This window comes from Apis laboriosa, unplaced genomic scaffold, assembly GCF_014066325.1.
Source record: "Apis laboriosa isolate Shangri-la unplaced genomic scaffold, ASM1406632v1 scaffold1_cov151, whole genome shotgun sequence".
In the NCBI taxonomy this organism is placed as follows: domain Eukaryota; kingdom Metazoa; phylum Arthropoda; class Insecta; order Hymenoptera; family Apidae; genus Apis; species Apis laboriosa.
The window spans coordinates 4,573,331-4,592,333 of NW_025222279.1; the positions used below are offsets into that span (position 1 = coordinate 4,573,331).

At 31.3% G+C, this 19,003-nt stretch overlaps 1 protein-coding gene across 3 annotated transcripts in view; it reads left to right on the forward strand.

Moving 5' to 3' along the window:
• The first annotated feature begins 3,410 nt into the window (after positions 1-3,410).
• LOC122712429 (cysteine-rich venom protein-like) overlaps positions 3,411-19,003 on the forward strand; it is a 116,032-nt gene continuing 100,439 nt past the window's right edge. The window contains exons 1-2 of one of the 3 annotated variants that reach the window (XM_043932118.1): positions 3,411-3,545; positions 10,250-10,310. The gene's annotated coding sequence lies outside the window, so the exon portion shown is untranslated. Of the gene's footprint in view, positions 3,546-10,047; positions 10,160-10,249; positions 10,311-19,003 lie in introns of those variants that run through there. The other 2 variants (XM_043932117.1, XM_043932119.1) reach the window with 2 other exon arrangements.

Sequence of the window (19,003 nt, forward strand, 5' to 3'; positions counted from 1 at the left end):
ACGTGGAAATCGATACCTAATTATCGGCCGAGGCGCATTCACCAACTACTGTGGGAATCGCTTTGTTTCACAGTACTTGTTCACAGGCTTAACACCCATTAGGTACACACGATGCTAAATTGCTTAAACAGGTTCCCTATTTTTTTTAATCTTATTGAAAAAAATCTTGTACGTGCAATTTTTAATATATGACAGCGAATATATAAATGGAAATTTTATCTTCTTGAATTTTTTTTTTAATTTTAATGTCAAAGTACACGACGAACGTTTAATTTTGCAAAATTTTTAAATTTTTTTTCGAAGAATCTTTTACGATCTTTGATACGATCGTGCAATTTTAGAATACGAACGATCGTCGACTTTATTACACACGACGCTAGTCGAACGCTATACCGAAAAGGTTAATCGTGCTATTAGAGTACACGATGAATATTTAATTTTCCATAAATTAATTAATTATCTTCGATGGAGTTAAATTTGATTTCTTTAAAAAGTTGATTTATAATTATTTTATTATTTAACATTGGACATACGATGATTTAGAATCGCGAAAATTTTAAATATTAAATTCATTGACTATTGGATGAAAAAAATGGCCGATATTTCAAGCACAGAAGGCGTAGCGATCGAACTTTTTGAGATTTCATTTTACGTTTCGTTTGTTTCAACCCTACTATCAAATTGAAAAATATGCTTTCCGTTTTTGATAAATGATGCGAATTACCACGGATCCTGAGTTTAGCAAGTCAGCAATCGATTCTTTTCTTTACCACTTATAAAATGATCTGACTATTTCTCTTTACTTTTCCCATTCGTTACTTCGAAATGATTGCCCCCGTTAAATTTGTCTGAAAAAGCTTTATTACCAGAATCTTGATGGAGTGTTATATCGATCGATTGCGAGTTTCATTTCCTCGAAGCTATTACATTCGATATCGACAAAAAATCTTTACATTTTTCCACATTTCATTTACGTTTTATTTGCGCGCCTCCTTTCGTCCCATCAACTTCGTCACATTAATATTACATCAACGAATTATTTTATTTTCTCTCTATTCGTTTCACCACGCTTTATTTCCTATCTTCTTTACATTTCATCCTCTTTATCAAATACAAATCAACCGTTCAAACTCGTTACATTATATCAACACGATATTTCTTTACATCTTCTTCCTTACATTTTATTTCATCTTTTCCTTAAATTTCATCACGTAAAGTGGTTCACATTTTTTTTCAACCTATCTATATTCACGTAACAATAATATTATATCAATGATATTTCTAATATATTTTTCACAATCATCTTATATATCTCACACTTTATTTATCGTGTTCCTTTTTACAATTTATTCAATCAATCCATATTCCTTCAATTCAAATTAATTATTGTTATTATTATAATACAACGAAAACATCTTTTCACATTCTTTTTTTCACATTTATCGCGTCTCACGCCTCGCCACCCTTTATTTCGCGTCTTCTTTACACCCCATCCTCTTCCATCGCACCGAGTAACTCGAGCAAAGACACCAATCCGATCCATTTATCCGACACGATCGTTTCTGACAATCCTCCCCTTACTAAGACAACGTTTACTTTGGGCATCGTGACAAGCGCGAGCTCGTATTTTCTCGAATTTCCTTGGAAATAACAGCTTTTCACAACGGAATTACGACTCGTGGAAATGATACACCTAGGAATTCGGAATACACCGAGAAATGCAACGAAATGAAACTAAATGCGAGTGTATACGTCCCTTGTTTCCTTCTTGAGCGGATCGAAATCGTAGATTTCCTTGGGATGGATACGAATAGAATATGATACGATCTTTACGTCGAAAGCTTTTCGACGAGGATAAATTGATGCTCGAGATAAGCCAAGATTTTCTTCTTTCTTTTTTTAAGATTTATTTCTTATAAAATCGTTTAAATTAAAAAATTATTTATATCGATTAATCGTTGGTGTTCAAATGTTGGTGTAAAAGTGTTGATGAAAGATGAAATACATCTCAAATTAAATATCGATATGTTTAAATATTTTTCGTGCATCAAGAGCATTAAATTTTATAACAATTCGTAGAATATACATGATTGAAAATTCTACGTTTCCAATCAAATATTCTTCTTAATCCTCTTATTATATCCCAACAACCTCTTACATTCATTATTATTTACGCAAAAGATATCGAGAATCGATTCAGCTTAAAGCAATTATTCGCGCAACGTATACAACTCTCCTCTCAACGGGATTATAATAAAGGATTTAAATTAATTAGCAACTTGATCGAAACCGAAAAAGGGCAGCACGGATGTTCGAATAAGATCATCCTGCTCGGATGTACGGCTAGGTTTACAGAGGTACATTTATTGCGCCGCGTTATTCCCCTCAAACAGCTTCTCATCGATTCTGATTCGTCCGCGAACAATGGAACGATAGTGGTGGAAACAGCGGTTGTCAGACGCACAAAGGGATCAAGTAAATGCTAATTGCTTTTTCTCCATGAAAATCCTGTCCTTCCGTTCGCCAACAGAGCGAAGATGCCGGCCCTTCCACTTCCGTTAAATACGGAAATTTTAATTAAATCCCCTTTTTCATATCGCGCGCCTCTTATTAGAAAATCCGGTTGTGTACACCAATTATTAAGAAGGTTATTAGGAATTGAAGAAATTCGAAGAGGAATGACGAGGTTCGTTGGTCTGCAACGGGTTCGAATTTTATTTTGACGGGATTTCTATCGTGATTCTTGTCTCTGGATATTATTTGGGAATCGAGGATTAGTAGTAATTAATGGTTTATCTCTGTACGGATTTATTCACAGACAGTCATTGAATTCTCAAATTTCGAGACTTTGAGAATTGATAAATGCTTTAAAAAAAAAGGAAGAAATAATTTTTGACTATATAAGCAACTCTTAAACAGAGTTTTATTAAATATTTTCGTATTTCTAAAAGTTTTAAAATTATTTTTCGTTAGTAATTATTCCGGATTATCACAATGTCGATTAGGAAAAAATTATTCTCGAATGTGTTCGAAGTGACATTAAGAGATTAGATAATTTTAACACGTTGTACGATCGTTGACGGTCGCGTCATGAATTTGTTCAAGAAAAAAGTGAAAAAGAATTTTTCGTTTCACGTTCACGATTTTTCTTTTATATATTCATACGATATAAACGTGATCGTCAGTTGCGTACAATTATTTTGAATCTTCCAGCAGTCAAAAATAAATGTTTTTGTTATGTATAATATCTAAGATTTTAAGTAGAAAAATTGTTAGTTTTAATTAGAAGATTACGAGATAAGATTAAGTTAAGCTCGTGCCACGTTTGAAAGATATGAATCTTATTTCCAACACGTAATATGCATCTAGTCAGAGATATTCATCCCCTATGAACGTGTATTTATCACGAATCTTACTCGTGATAGAAATATATTCGGATCAATTCATTTGGGATACATAAATCAACGTGGAAGTTCGTTGGAAACCCCAAAACCGACTGACAAAAGTTTGAAACACGAGCCGACGGTTTCAGTTATATCGACTTTGTACGTATACCCATATTTATTTTTTGACAATATACAAATATCTAAGTTGCGATAGAAAATTCGAAAACTAAAAATAAAAGAATTAATTAAAAATAGATTTTTAATATTCTTAGAACTATTAATTATTATTTTTTCATAATTACTAAAAATTAAAAAAAAAAAGAAAATCTACAAATCAAATCTAATAAGCACTATTTTAAAAATTTCAATGAATAAATAAGAAATTAAGCAACCAATTCTGATTTTTAATATATTAAAATATTGTCAAAGCGATTATACCAGAATAGATTTTATTTGATAATCGTTAAAATTATCAACCTAAATTATCCAATAAATTTTTGTTCTAGTTTAATCAATTAATTTATATTAAACCAATAATAAACGTGATTACAACTAATTTATCCTAATCTAAATTATTTCAAAGAAACATTTTTTAACGATCGCCATTGCGAAGTAAAATCTTCGCAACACTGTTCATAACCTTAACCATGTTATAAAAAATCATCGAGATCAAAGCGTGATATCCTTTCGTTAATAATTTACCAAAAATTTATCATATCTTTTTCAACAAAATTAACCAATTCGTTCAATTCGTAAAAAAAAACGAAAATTAAAAATCACGCACGACATAGAGATTGTGGTTATATACGTCGATATATACGAACGATGTTATTACCGATCGAGTTCAAAGGGTTCGGATATTAGATTAAAGGAAACATTGTTTCGCGGAACGAACCGAGGATCTTGATCGTGTGTACGTCCATCCGCGAATCACGTACGCAAGTAGGTGAATGCACATTCGGTGAGAAGATACGGGTATGTAAATTGGAAATGGGCGTTGCTCTTCTCTTTCCCTCTCTCTCTCTTCCTTCGGGTGAAACGTGAGACGTGTGTAAATGCTTTATGTATCCACCGACACATATTTTACACGGTGAATAGAGAGCAAGTAAGTAAGTACGATCGATTCGATACGAGAAAACGAAAGATAAGGGGAATATTAAATCGGCGAAAAATAATTCGTCGTTTTATCGTGAATATATAATTATATTTTCTTAATTAAATATTACGCATGATTCTTTTTTGTTTAAACGTGTTTTTATCTTGAAATTAAAAACAAATGATCGAAGTGTAATAATTTTGATCGAGTATCTTGTTGATTAATCAAGCGAAAAAATTATAGAAATGTAATTGCAATAAACTTAAATTTCGATACATTATTATCGTATTCATTGATTTTTTTTTAAAATTTAACAAAAAAATTTCCACCAATTGTGTAATAATTAAGATTAAGATCCTTTTTGACAAATAAATAAGGGAAGAAATTAAAATATGTCAAGAAATATGTAATTGAGATAAAGTTTGATACAGAAGGAAGAGACGATTATTAAGTTATAAGAAGTTTGCAAACAGGATAAGAGAACTGATAAAGAAATATATTCCGGAGAAACAAGACGAGTTTTAATTAACATAGTTCAACTATTTTAATCGACAACGACGAGATGCCATGCAATGATCAACAGTAGATCTGTTTACCAGTTATCTGTTACGAGGATCTCTTACGAAAGAAAAGTGGAATCGTTCATTCATTCGCAATGCTTATCGTAACGTGGATATCTTTTTATCAATCAATTAAATTATCGCCTTGTATTAACTTTATCTCGTGATTAATTGTGACACTTTATTATAATTTTTTTTTTTCTTTTAATTTATCTTGATACGTCGATGATGCAGCCATTCACTATAATGGTACTTTTGAGATAAATGCCTTTGATATCTTTTCTGAAGAGGACAATTGAAATCTCTCATGATATCTTGACGATATCATAATCGTTTGTTAGATTGAATAATTTAAAATAATTATTAATTATTTTAATTCAAATAATTTGAGAAAACAATAAAAAATTATTATAGATGCATTGTTCGATTACTATGGACTTATTATCTTGGAAACAAGGCAAGATTGTCTGTTTCTTTTTTTTTTTCTTCTTTTTCATCTTTGATTACACTTGATGCGTACTTTTATTACGTAAAAGATTCTCGAGTTTAACATAAACAAAGCAATAAACGTATTTTAATCAAGCAATCAATATACGTTTGATTGTAATAAAATAAAAAACATAGAAAAAAAAAAATAGAAATATTGCTAAGTGTGAATGACAAATTGCAAGAAATCACACCCTTGTGTCTTATATAAAATAAAAAAGTAATAATCCTTCGGATAAAATTATATAACCAGCCGTTCTCAAACAACAATTCTTAATTAATTCTTAGAGAAAACTCATACTCGGACAAGAAGAAAATAAATTGAAAATATCCTTTTAAAATAAAACCTAAAACCTAAAACCTTCTTCTAAAGAAAAAATCTAAAAATTCAAGGAATAATCAACGAGATTGCAAATAAATAATCAAAATCAATTTCAACTTTACAAACCATGATCAATCGAGACAAAACGTGCAATAATAAACTAAATATACGTTAAACAAAGCCATGGCTGATTTTAAACAATTAAATTTAAACGAAAGAATTCCTCCAATCTTCTCGCACACGTGGATCGAAAGGCTATTTCAAGTATAAGAGATAGTTCCAACCGAACTTTCCATTCGTTTCCGCATAGAAAACGATAACACGTGGCAGGAACAATGGATAGATCCTAGCGTAACGTTCTATCTGGGGCGAGGATCGCTTGGAGGAGGCTTGAACGATGGGACACAGATCCTAGATCACTTCTGGTACACCGGAATGGAAGAAGCCATCCGTTAAAGTTTATATTCCACACTCGACGCTCTCCCCCTCGCGATATACCTACGGCTACCCCATAAGTCACGTGCTCTTTACCATTATTTTTCAACCTTTTTCCGTGTACCGCCCCCGTTGTGAAAGTGGTTTCCTTCGAAACAACTTTTTGTTAAACTTTTTGTTAAAAAAAAAAATTACGAATTTTTCGATCGATTCGTTCTTGGCTCGTTCGTTGCAAAAATCGTACAATTGTACATCTCTTCAACCATTCAATTGAACGTTGTGTATCGTTAGATCCGATAATTTGATCTTTGGCAATTTCGATCATCGAAAATGTTTTTGAACAATTTTTGTTCCCTTATATATATATATATATATATATATATATATATATATTTTCAAAGCGTGTATCACACTTCACCTCTTCGTCTATTTTGCATCTCGTTATCCAATCAAAATAACTCGTCTCAACAACTCGATCCTCAAGTTCAATCTTGTTGTTCCCTTCTCGGGTTTATGTTACAAAATATCGAAACGAAGTTTACGTTTACTCGAGAAATGATAAACTTATACGATATCGTTTACGCAAATAATTTTAATCCTGAATAACATTACCCTACAATATTCATCACGATAAAATATTATAAATAGGAAGAGACACGAATCAATGCAAACGATAACGAGATAATTGATAAAATTTAATCGGATGAATTGAATCGATGGACGAAACTAGCAGGACACAAATCTCTCTCTCTCTCTCTCTCTCTCTCTCTCTCTCTCTCTCTCTCTACCACGGGACAGAGATTACGATATGGGACGTCATTTGATCGGCTGATTGAACCGGAAGTCCAGCGAAGGTTCAACCCCCGAAACCAGACCCGGTGGAAAAGCGTGGCTGGCTAGTGGAGTTCCTATGGGATTGGTTTCGACGAAGTTTCCATCCGAGTTAAGATTAGTTAGGATATCACCAGCTTCTCTAACGTGTCGTCCCATCTCCTTTCATCTCAGTTTTCTTTTCTTTTCTTTTTCGACCGAGCAACAACTTCTTTCCTTTCCCCCTTTTCCTTGCTCGAAACACGGTTGTACGACGTTGTAATTGGCCAGGCTGTTACGTGGAAAGGATTCATCGTGTTTTCCAATCACGAACCTCGATGTTCGTTTTATATATATATATATATGTGTGTGTGTGTGTACGTGGTGTCTCGTGGATGGTGATACGCATGGAAAAGTGGTGATTCCACGTGGAGAAGATAAGGTATCGAAGATATCGTGGATTAAATTTTCCTTTTGCGAGAAAATTGGAAAAGTATTTGGAATGTTTTTTCCAGTGAACTTTGGCTAATTTGCACGAGGAAATGAAGATTAAGATCAGAAGGTTCACGATTTTAGTTTATCCATTTTATTCGATTGTCGTAAATAAGGAGGGAATCAAATCTTAACGTTATTTGCAAGATTAAAAATTTATTATCAAATTCTGCTCGTTTATTGTGAAAACAGGGACGAAGAAATTACAGCGAATTTTAACGAATTAATTAGTTATAGCGAGATCATTGGAAAGTTATATGGAATGTAATTTGTTCACATTCGGAGTTGGATATTGAAACTCGTTAAAAAAATTCGGTTAAAAATTTCGAATAAAGTTACTTTAAATAATCACTTGTTAAAATACTTGAATAACATTTATTCATATGTTATTATTATGTTAATATGTTATTATTGAATAATATTATTATAATAACATTTATAGTTATTATAGTTCGCTTTTCATATAACTTTGATTAACTATTTGATTATTTATTATTATTATGTTTCGAAGAATAAATTGTTGAAGTGACTTATTCAAGTAACTTTATTCGTAACTTCAACTGTTAAATTTTTCCTTGAATCGTTGCTCATAAATCTAAAGTATATTGAACGAGTAAAACTTAAAAGAGACAGTTAGTAGAAACGGTCGATTATAGTCAGCCAAGGAAACCAGTGATCCCTTGCGTGTTCTTCCGCCATGTTATTGACCGAGAATAACAATATAAATAATTTTATTCATCGTATCACGCGAAAATACGAGAATAATTATTAAAAATCTTCTTTTCAACGAATAAAATAACTAAGATTAAAAATTATCCAACGTAAAAATCACGAATTCATCGTATCATGCGAAACCACAGGAATAATTATTAAAAATCTTCTTTTCAACGAATAAAATAATTAAGATGAAAAATTGGCCAACGCAAAAACCATGAATTCATCGTATCACGCGAAATTACAAAAATAATTATTAAAAATCTTCTTTTCAATGGATGAAAAAAATGAAGATCAAGATTTATCGATTACAATTTTATCAATAATTTGAATATTCGATATCGTTTCGACGTCCAACGCAAACACCACGAATTCACCGAATTACACGAAACTAAAAAATAATTACTAAACTAAAAATAATTACTAAAAATTTTCTTTTCAACGAATAAAATAATTAAAATTAAAAATTATCGTTTACTTACAATACCAGTTATCACCAATGATATTTCGACATTCGATATCGTTTCAACGTCCAACGCAAAAACCACGAATTCACACGAAACTACAAGAATAACTATTAAAAATCTTCTTTTCAACGAATAAAATAATTAAGATTAAAAATTATCCAACGCAAAGATCACGAATTCATCGTATAATAAACAAAATTAAATCAAGATTTATCGATTACTTACAATACCAATTATCACCAATGATATTTCGATATTCGATATCGTTTCATCCGATGCAAAGACCACGAATTTATCGAATTACAAGAATAACTATTAAAAATCTTCTTTTCAATAATAAATAAACAAAATTAAATCAAGATTTATCGATTACTTACAATACCAATTATCAATGATATTTCGACATTCGATATCGTTTCATCCAATGCAAAGACCACGAATTTATCGAATTACAAGAATAACAAGAATTACAAGAATAAATTACAATATTAAAAATCTTCTTTTCAATAATAAATAAACAAAATTAAATCAAGATTTATCGATTACTTACAATACCAGTTATCACCAATGATATTTCGACATTCGATATCGTTTCGACGTCCAACGCAAAGACCACGAATTCACCGAATCACACGAAACTACAAATCACAAGAATAACTATTAAAAATCTTCTTTTCAACGAATAAAATAATTAAAATTAAAAATTATCCAACGCGATCTAGAATAACTATTAAAAATCTTTTCAACGGATAATAATAAAATTAAGATCCAAGATTTATCCATTATTTATAATACCAATTATATCACCAATGATATTTTGACATTCGATATCGACGTCCAAAACAAAGATCACAAATCGTGTATTAATACATCCTACGAAATATTTAAGCATTTAAGAGAATCGAGATAGGCGATTAATTAAAATTCATAGGAGTTGTGATTGTGACGAGAATAACTACCATGACGGGTTAACCAGCGTCACAATAAAAATCACTACAAATTACGCATAATTTATCACAGAAACACGCGGAAACGTCCATTTTTCAATCAGTCACGTCGCCACGGACCGCTAGCGGCAAACTCTTGATTCTCTTCTGCTCCGAGGATGATTTAAATGGCGTTGTATCGGCCATTTAACGGAGGCATTATTAGCCCAAGGTTCCTTGCCGATTATCGTTCATCAGTAGAAGGAATCACCAACGTTTCCAAAGGCTATAAAAGATGGGATGGTGGACGGATCGTGCTAGTGTTACGTAGACATTCGATCCCCGTTCATTGATTTCGATCCGAAACTTTTTATCCGAATATAATTTTTTACTCTAATAATTAATTTTTAATTATTCCACACAGAAGTTTGACAAATGTATCATCGCGTGTATCATCGTCAAAAAGTAACTTTTTATTTATTCTTTTATTTATTCTTCCAGTTTGTTAAACAGAGTTTGAGTTCCGTTAAATTTTGTTGTTGTTGTTTCTTTTAGGAAGGAACAAACGATGGATGAGTAGAGCGAAAGAATCGATTGAAAATTGAAATAAGAATTGGTGAGTGTACAATCTTTTTAATAATTAAAACTCTTCTCTAAAAGTCTATTCTCTAACAGTTTTCGCAGTTTTGTGATTATTCGTACAGCTTCTCCTTTCGTTTCGACACAATGTTACATTCACGTATTTGATACGATGTCGTTACACGCAATGTATATAATATCAATTTGATATTAGGGTAACGATAGAGGGTAATGATAATAGAGAGTGCTGTGTTCCCGTAATAGGAGGTTTGGATAGTGGAACATTCGAATAGTAGGACGTTTAGATAGCAGGTGTTCGAATAATGGAAATTCTACTGCATGCAGGTGGCGCGATAATTTCGTCCGCTTACTTGCTATTTTGATTTTTAATCGTGTACACGATTAAATTTATTTACAAGTTATTTATATTTATTTATTTTATTTATGTCTCAAGTATTAAAGAAAGAAGATTTGATTTGGACGAGTTGTTTATTCATCGAATTGGATTCGCGTTGTTTCTCAATTGGAATGGAATATATGAAATGTGATATAGTTTTTTTTTTTTTTTATTGATCCTACGCAGAGAAATATCGAAGAAAATTCGACTAACTTGGTTTCCAAAACACTGGCTATCCGTGTCTCGATGTTTCGTTTTTTTTACCTGTGTGTTGCTTTCATATTATATTAGAGCTATAAAACCATGGAAAATTAAAACGTAAATCTTTTATCACTTTTCGAACTGTGCAAACTGTCTGTGTTATATATATATCGTTTATTCAAAAGTGATAAATGTTCGAAGAGCGATAGGTTGAAAAAAATTATTATTTTATATGGAAAAATTCTATCGTTCAAAATAGTTTTATGAATTTTTATTTCAAATTTATTTTGAAATTCCCTACGTCACTTTTTAACTACGTACACGGATTTCGATTGAAATTTTGAATATATAAATTCGTTTAAATTACTTTATTTTCATTATTATTCGATATCCAGTTAAGCAAACTTTTTAATTTTCTCATCAATACATATATAATAATAATAATAATTACTTTATACATTCTATACATTAAATATTCCAATAAACAATCGATATTCAACAAAACTTGTCTAATTTCTATCAAATCTAATTTTCTAACTACTTAACACTATTACTACTTAACAAAAACATTCCAATTGAATATTTATAAAATATTCAGTACTCGATCGAAATAAACCTCCTCAACTTTTTTTACCACGAGAACTATTCTATATACAATTCAGATACCATTCCTAATCCCACTCAATCAGCTCAAACACCGAATAAATTTCGATATATGTTGAAAAGAAACGCACAAAGAACTTCAACATTTAATCATCCATCTCGATCGTATTAACCTAACTCACTCGCTCATAGTGAGCGTGAATTAACGATTACTGGGCGCAAGTTGTACCCTCGGATTTCCAACGGAATGGAGAGGAGAGGAAAAAAGTGGATTTCCGGATTTAATGGGGGAACCGGATGACCGGCTCGAGAGCTAGTCTTCGTCCGGAAATGGTTTTAACGAGGTGGTTCGACGCATGGAAAGCGCGAAGAATCAAAAAGAAAAAAAAAAAGAAAAAGAAAAAAAGGGGGAAAAAAAAGATGGTGGACGAAAGTGTCCCCCTTTGGGGACATGGCGGCTCGGGAGGAATAATTCGCGCGTGCCACCACCGATTGATGGAACTGAGCTTCTCGTCGAAATTGCAACGCATTGAAGGGTCGTTACTCGATGTCCTGTTCCAGTGTGTTGAAAACAGGTTGGGTTCCAGCGTTGGATTCCGGAGAGGTGTGATATTATCGCGTGAAATGATAATTAAAATTATTTATTAAGGATTTATCATATTTATAAATCAATCTTTAAGTCGAAATTAAAAGTAAAAAATTACTTATTATATATTTATACAATTTAATTCTTAAATTTTAAATAAATTTAAAAATTAGTTAAAGCTAATATTTAGCAATTTATTGTTAACGAATCATTTGAATAATAAAATATATTCTAACTAAATTTTTTTATATTTATTTAAAAAATTTAAAAATTTTCATTAATATTTTCAATATTACGCTGTAATATAAGCTATTTAAATAAATAAAATAAATTTTAAAATACAATTAAATAAACTATTAAAAAAATTACATAAATCATTACAATCATAAATGTATTTATTATTATATTTGAAATTTTTATATTATATAAATTTAATATTAGACTTATAAATTTTCCATTAAATATTTCAATTACAAGTACTTTTCAAAGTAAACCTCATAATTGAATATAAATATAATTAATTTTAAATAAATTTTTTTATAAATAAAATTTATAAATATAAATGATATATAAAATATACCATATTTATTTTCTATTAATGTATATTTATAAAAATTATAATCAAAAATTAATCCTAAAAGAATTATTTTAAATACTATAAATTTATAATTCTTCGAGTATCGGTTTACGTTTAGGATGAGTTTTTTGAGTCGGAAAAATTATACGTTTTTTTTAAAAAATTTGGACGTTAAACGTTCTTTTTATTTTTAATATCATTCAAAGTTGTTAGATTTTCTTTTTTTTTAAATTTAAGATAATAATTAGGGAAGGATGAATTTGTATTAATTTTATCGAAAAATCTAGTAACGTTTTGAAATTTTATTTAGAATTAAAAACTTAGAAAAGATGAATGTTTGTTGAGGAGATTATATTTCGAGATTAATTCGAGATGTTTCATCGAATTTTGTTTATCAATATTTATATTTGAAATTGTTAGACGATTTTCGAGAAGGTTTTAAAATAAAAATAAAAACGAAATTTTAATGAAGTTTCTTTCTTTGTCGAGGGAAAGTTTCTGAAACGAAGGGAGAAAGGGAGAGCAGTTTTTCATAAAAATCTCGGTTCCCGGACTATCTAGTGGTGGAGATCTGTCGACTCGGTTGCAGTGGGATTAAAACGCTTTTCGAGTTTGTCCCGTTGGTCTCGATTTTGATATGAAACGTGCTCCGAGGTGTTCAAGTTAGATGTTGGTGAATAGGAATAGATAGGATAAAGATAGGGAAAAAATGGAAATGACAGAGCGTCGTATCTGGTTAATCTGGAATGGGATTACCTATATCGTTTCGTTGGGCAGGATGCATAATAAATCAAAAGGAGTGGGTGGTAAAATTCGAAGTGGATGTCCTTTCGACCTCCTTTCAATCCAATAACCTATTATTCCACGTTAGATGCCACGTTCTATTGAAAATTATCGAACTGCTTCTAATTATCCTTATAAAGTAGTAGAAAGATTAAAATTTATTCTCTCTCCCCTCCAAAAAAAGATTAATTATAATCCGTTCAATTTGAAACGACAAACAAATAACGAAGAAATTGCCAACAAGATATTATATACAAGAAATCCTAAAAAAAAAAAAAAAAAATAACGTAAGAAGCCTGTTATGCTTTCTCCCGATTGAAACACCAATTTTTCCATTCTTAAGAAAAGAAGATTGAGAAGAAAAGGGAGGGGGTTTGAAAAGAGTCAAGGTCGGTAATTAGGGGGAAAAGAAGAAGTCCCCCATCGAAGTTTCGTCGTTTTTTATTTTATCATATTAATCATTTATTTCTCGTGACAGGTTGGAAAATTGAAAACGTGTTTACCCCGTAACGAGAGTCTGGAATTTTTTTTTTTTTCTTCTTCTTCTTCTTCTTTTTTTCCTCTCTCGTGTTAATCAAGTTACTGTCTCGTTTCGGTCTGGTTAAGTTAAGAGACTAAAAAAGAATCGAGGATCCCTCAAATCCTGTGAAAATAGCAATATCGTCCTACGAAGAGGAACAAATGTGTTTCTATTAGCATTTCTTCCGTTGGATTAAATCGAATTCTAACACTCGATTATTCTCTATATTGAGATAGAACTTGAACAACATTTCTTTCACGTTTATGCGAAAATTTAAGTACTTTGTATTGGGTTAAGAATCAAATCTCAATACCGATTTGTAATATTTCTAAAATATGGAATACTTTAAAAAAATAATTCGGACGAAAATTGTAACGAAGATCGATTATTTCGATATCTGCAATTGAAGAATTTTAGAAACCATCAAATTTTGAATAGAGAATAGATAAAATCATTTTCATTCAAAAAATATTAATTCCCAGAATAAAAATTTCGATTTTCAACGATATTACAGAATTAAAAAAATATTCAGATTAATAAAAGTTTAAGGGACTGGAAAGAGAATATTCGACTTTACGAATAAACGAAAATTCTACGAGTTACATTACCACAGTTCGAAAATAATAATAATTTCCAACTTTAACGATACATCGATGCTAAAATAATTAATCAAAAAAAAAAAAAAAAAAAAGAATTAAAATACCAAAAAGTAAACGAAAGGAATCATAAATCCTTGGATTCGAAAATACCCATCAACATTGACGACTCCCTGTCACGCCACGAATCGATCCAAGCTCGATTCGATACGAGACGAAGACAGCAATCAAGCGTACCAATCGAAAAAAAAAAAATATCCTTTTTTCACGAAACACGGGCAGGGATGAAAAGATGCGATCGAAAAGGCAGTATGTAACGGTTGATGCACCGTTGATGACACCGATCGTTTGGTTATGGAACATCGGCACACGGCTGCCGGCCATATCCGAGTTTGCAACGATGACGCGAGCACGTCAAACAGAGATTTCGGTTTCGCCTGTGATTTTCCAAAGTTTTGTTACACACATTGCGCGTTGACTCGTGGAAAATCTTGCTATTTTGATGGATGGAATAACATCTTCCGCGACGTGTTATCTCGAATATTATCCAGTTTCCGCCGCGTCAAAATTCTCCATTTTTTTTTTTTTTTTTATCTTTTGTTATCCACGTGGATCGATGATTCGTTTCATTGTTCCCAATTTTTCAAAGAATCGCGTTTCCAGATAGGCGTTTCTATCAAAATGCGCGGGATGATTTATTCATCTCAAGGCGGTTTTAATTGAGAAGAATTTCGCTTTCGGCTTGTATAGCGATTAATCTAGGGGAAAATTCGTGTTCATCGTGGTTGAGCTTGATTAATCGATATTGGGTTGGTATTGTTGTCGTCGAGAGTGATTTCAAGGGAGGAAGAATTTTGTTCTGAATTTTGAGAGTTCTAATCAATAATAATGCGAATAATCGAACAGTTTTTCAGGGGAAGAGAAGAAAGAAATTAGATGGGATCGAACGATTCGATATTTTTCTACGTTATAATTCATAATTTTTAATATTTTTGCTTTTATCGTCAGCCTTCGTCTAATATGCGTTTAAAATGTAAATTGTACGACAGATACCTATTATTCTCTGATCGATAGATTCGATGTTTATTAACGAGTTGGTTGAAACAATTAGAAGCACGCTTTTGTTATGGAGAAAGTGATGAATTATACGAGACGAAAATGGAATACTAATTAGAAATCAATTGCTTACAAACATACCGTTAATTACATCTCTCTTGACTTTCGTCAAATTGTTTCATCTATAAACTTATACATTTTTTAACAACTCGTTAGAGAATCGTTAAAGAATCGGGTAATTATTTATGTAAAAAGATACCTTCTTCCAATCTTGATGATTTTTTTTTAAATACGTTAATCAAGTTCCTTAAAAAATTATTAACAAAATTCTTCGAAACATTTTAGGTTAAGTTCAAGTCAGGTTAATTTTAATTAAATTTATTGCTACGAATAATTTTAGATGAAATTAAATCCAGAATTTGTTCAATTTTTCATTTCGTAGTTTATATTCAATTTTAGGTTAATTAAGATCGCGTTCCTTAAAAAATTATTAACAAAATTTTTCGAAACATTTTAGGTTAAGTTCAAGTCAGGTTAATTTTAATTAAATTTATTGCTACGAATAATTTTAGATAAAATTAAATCCAGAATTTGTTCATTTTCTGACTTCGTAATTTATATTCAATTTTAGATTAATTAAGATCACGTTCCTTAAAAAATTAACAAAATTTTTCGAAACATTTTAGGTTAAGTTCAAGTCAGGTTAACTTTAAGTCAGTTAACTTTAATTTGCTACAGATAATTTTAGATGAAATTAAATTCGGAATTTGTTCAATTCCTGACTTCATAGTTTATATTCAATTTTAGGTTAATTAAGATCGCGTTCCTTAAAAAATTATTAACAAAATTTTTCGAAACATTTTAGGTTAAGTTCAAGTCAGTTAACTTTATTTGCTACAGATAATTTTAGATGAAATTAAATTCGGAATTTGTTCAATTCCTGACTTCGTAGTTTATGTTCAATTTTAAGTTAGGTTAGGTTAGGTTAATCACTTGTCGATAAACCAAGTAAAATATTATTCAATGCGATAATTTTGACAATATATTGACAATATATAATATAAAAAAAAAATCATCGAGATAGAAGAATTTTTACTATTTTTCGTAACTGATCTGTCGAAAAGCGATTCGATCCCCTCTTTGCCTTGAAATCCAAACTTGATATAATAAACTTGGCCCGATTTCGAACCGTAAAATATAATATTCGGTTTGTACGCGTTATTCGAACGTATCTACTGTTCCCGAGTAACTCGAAAACAGCGAATAATAAACTCGGTTGAATAAATCTCGCAAATTCCTTAATTGCTTCAGCAACTAGCAGCTTCATAACTTGGCTCCGTTTCAAGCATCGGGGAGAAAATTAACAAGATTTCGTGCCTTCGGTGTTCATGTTTTTCAATGGGACAACGCTATTTTGGTTACGTACCGTACACTTCCCCGCCCCCTCCCCTCGAAAACTAATCTATCCGTAATTGGGTTAATATCTTCTCTACCCGTGGAATATTTCTTCAGGGAAATTAACTTTGTTAAATAATTATCAATTCTCTCTTTTTCTTTTCTTTTCTTTTCTTTTCTTTTTTTTTTTTTTTTATTTTGAAATAACGGCTCCGATAAAGTGGCCAGTTTTTTGAAAATTTTTCATCGAGATTTATAATCGATGTTATCATTACTTGCGATTTGTTCGACGTGCGTTATCTTCTTTTTTATTATTTTATTATTAAAGATAAAAAAAGAAAAAGTATCTTCCATTCGATTTTTATAATCCAAATTTACAAAATTTCAATCGTCGGATGAATTTTTTTTTTTAGAAATCGATAGAGAATAGAACGAAATATGTCGAAATTTTGAAATATTTGAATCACGAATGTCGAAACGTTGGGATTAAAATATCTTTTTCTTCGATCTTGGTACAATTCATCTCCGCGCAAATACGTCTTCAATAGCTTCGTTTTTTTTTTTCACTCGTTCATTCGTAAAAAAGATTCGTAACTCGCGAGGAACTCAAACAAACACAAGAATTTCCTTCTTTACTCTTTCGTGCTTCGATTTAAAGGATAAAATAACTGTGTATTGACTCGCGTGTTTCCCGAACGAGCGTCATTTTTCACGGTTTCCACGTTACGTACAAGGATAGTAATTTGATTTTTCGAGGAAAAACGTTTTCGATATCTTCGGTTCGATCTTTACGTGCATTCCGGATCGAAGATCGAACTCTCGAATTTTTCAAGGTCGGTGGCGGAAAACGGGAAGGTTTATTTCCATGTTTTCCACGTCGTGTTTATGGCTGGTTACTCATCGAGATTAGATTTTTACTCGGAAATATTAACCCTTTCCTTTCTTACGTGTGTTTACGTGTGCACGTTGAAATTCATTAATATCGCGTAAATATTCGTTTTTCATTTTACGTGGAAGGAAATATTGCTTGTGAGATAGATAGGTAGAAATTTGTGCGCATAAAAAGAAGGGGGAGGGGGGGGGGAGGGGAAAAATTCCTTTTTAATTGTTATTTGCAGTAGCCAATTTTCGCGCGAATATTTCCCAATTTAACCTTTTTCCACAATATTCCGCACGTTTCATCACTCTTTAATTTAACACAAACGATTAATTCCTCGTTTCTCGATTCAAACTCTACTCTTCAATAACTTCTTTCATTTACGTTTCACGCGTGAACGAAAAATTATTTCATCGCCAATCGTTCATTTTCTTCATAATCCCTTTCTCCGTTCTCTTTCTCTGTAAAATTCACGTGTCATGCAATGCACACTTTTTATCGCTCAATGTTACCAAATTAAATATCGAATTAAACAAACATCTTATCGTAATAATTGATACATATCGATCACGTGTCATCAAATCATAGATATCCATTTCACACACTTGAAATTATAAACAATATACAAGAACCTTGGTATCGAATAGCACAAATATATCGAATAAACTATAATCTTATGCGTTTTTGATCGCGAAACGAAGATGATTGCCTTCATATATAGCAAAGATTTTTTCCTCGTGTTCTCACGCAATACAAACAATAAACAATATATAAAAGCTTTCGTAATCATTCGTCGTGCATCATATCGAATAGAACGAGCGGATCTTAATCGTTTAGAAAAGATAACCGTAAAAATCTTCGAAACGCTTTTCGCTCGTTCCACAATGGAAACATTCTCTATCAGCAGTGCGCAGGAGTACGTTCGTGTGAATCGCATCACACAAACGAAGGCATGATCCGCGTGCCTTATCTTCGTTTGCAAAAGGGCGAAGATAAGAGACGACTTAATTTTTGCGCCGTACAAACCTTAAACTAATTAACAATAGATAGGAATTTTCGTGACGTTTAACGTAACTCTTTGCTCGCAAAAGAGAGAAGATAATAGCGAAATTTTTTCCTATCGTTACTCAATCATGTAT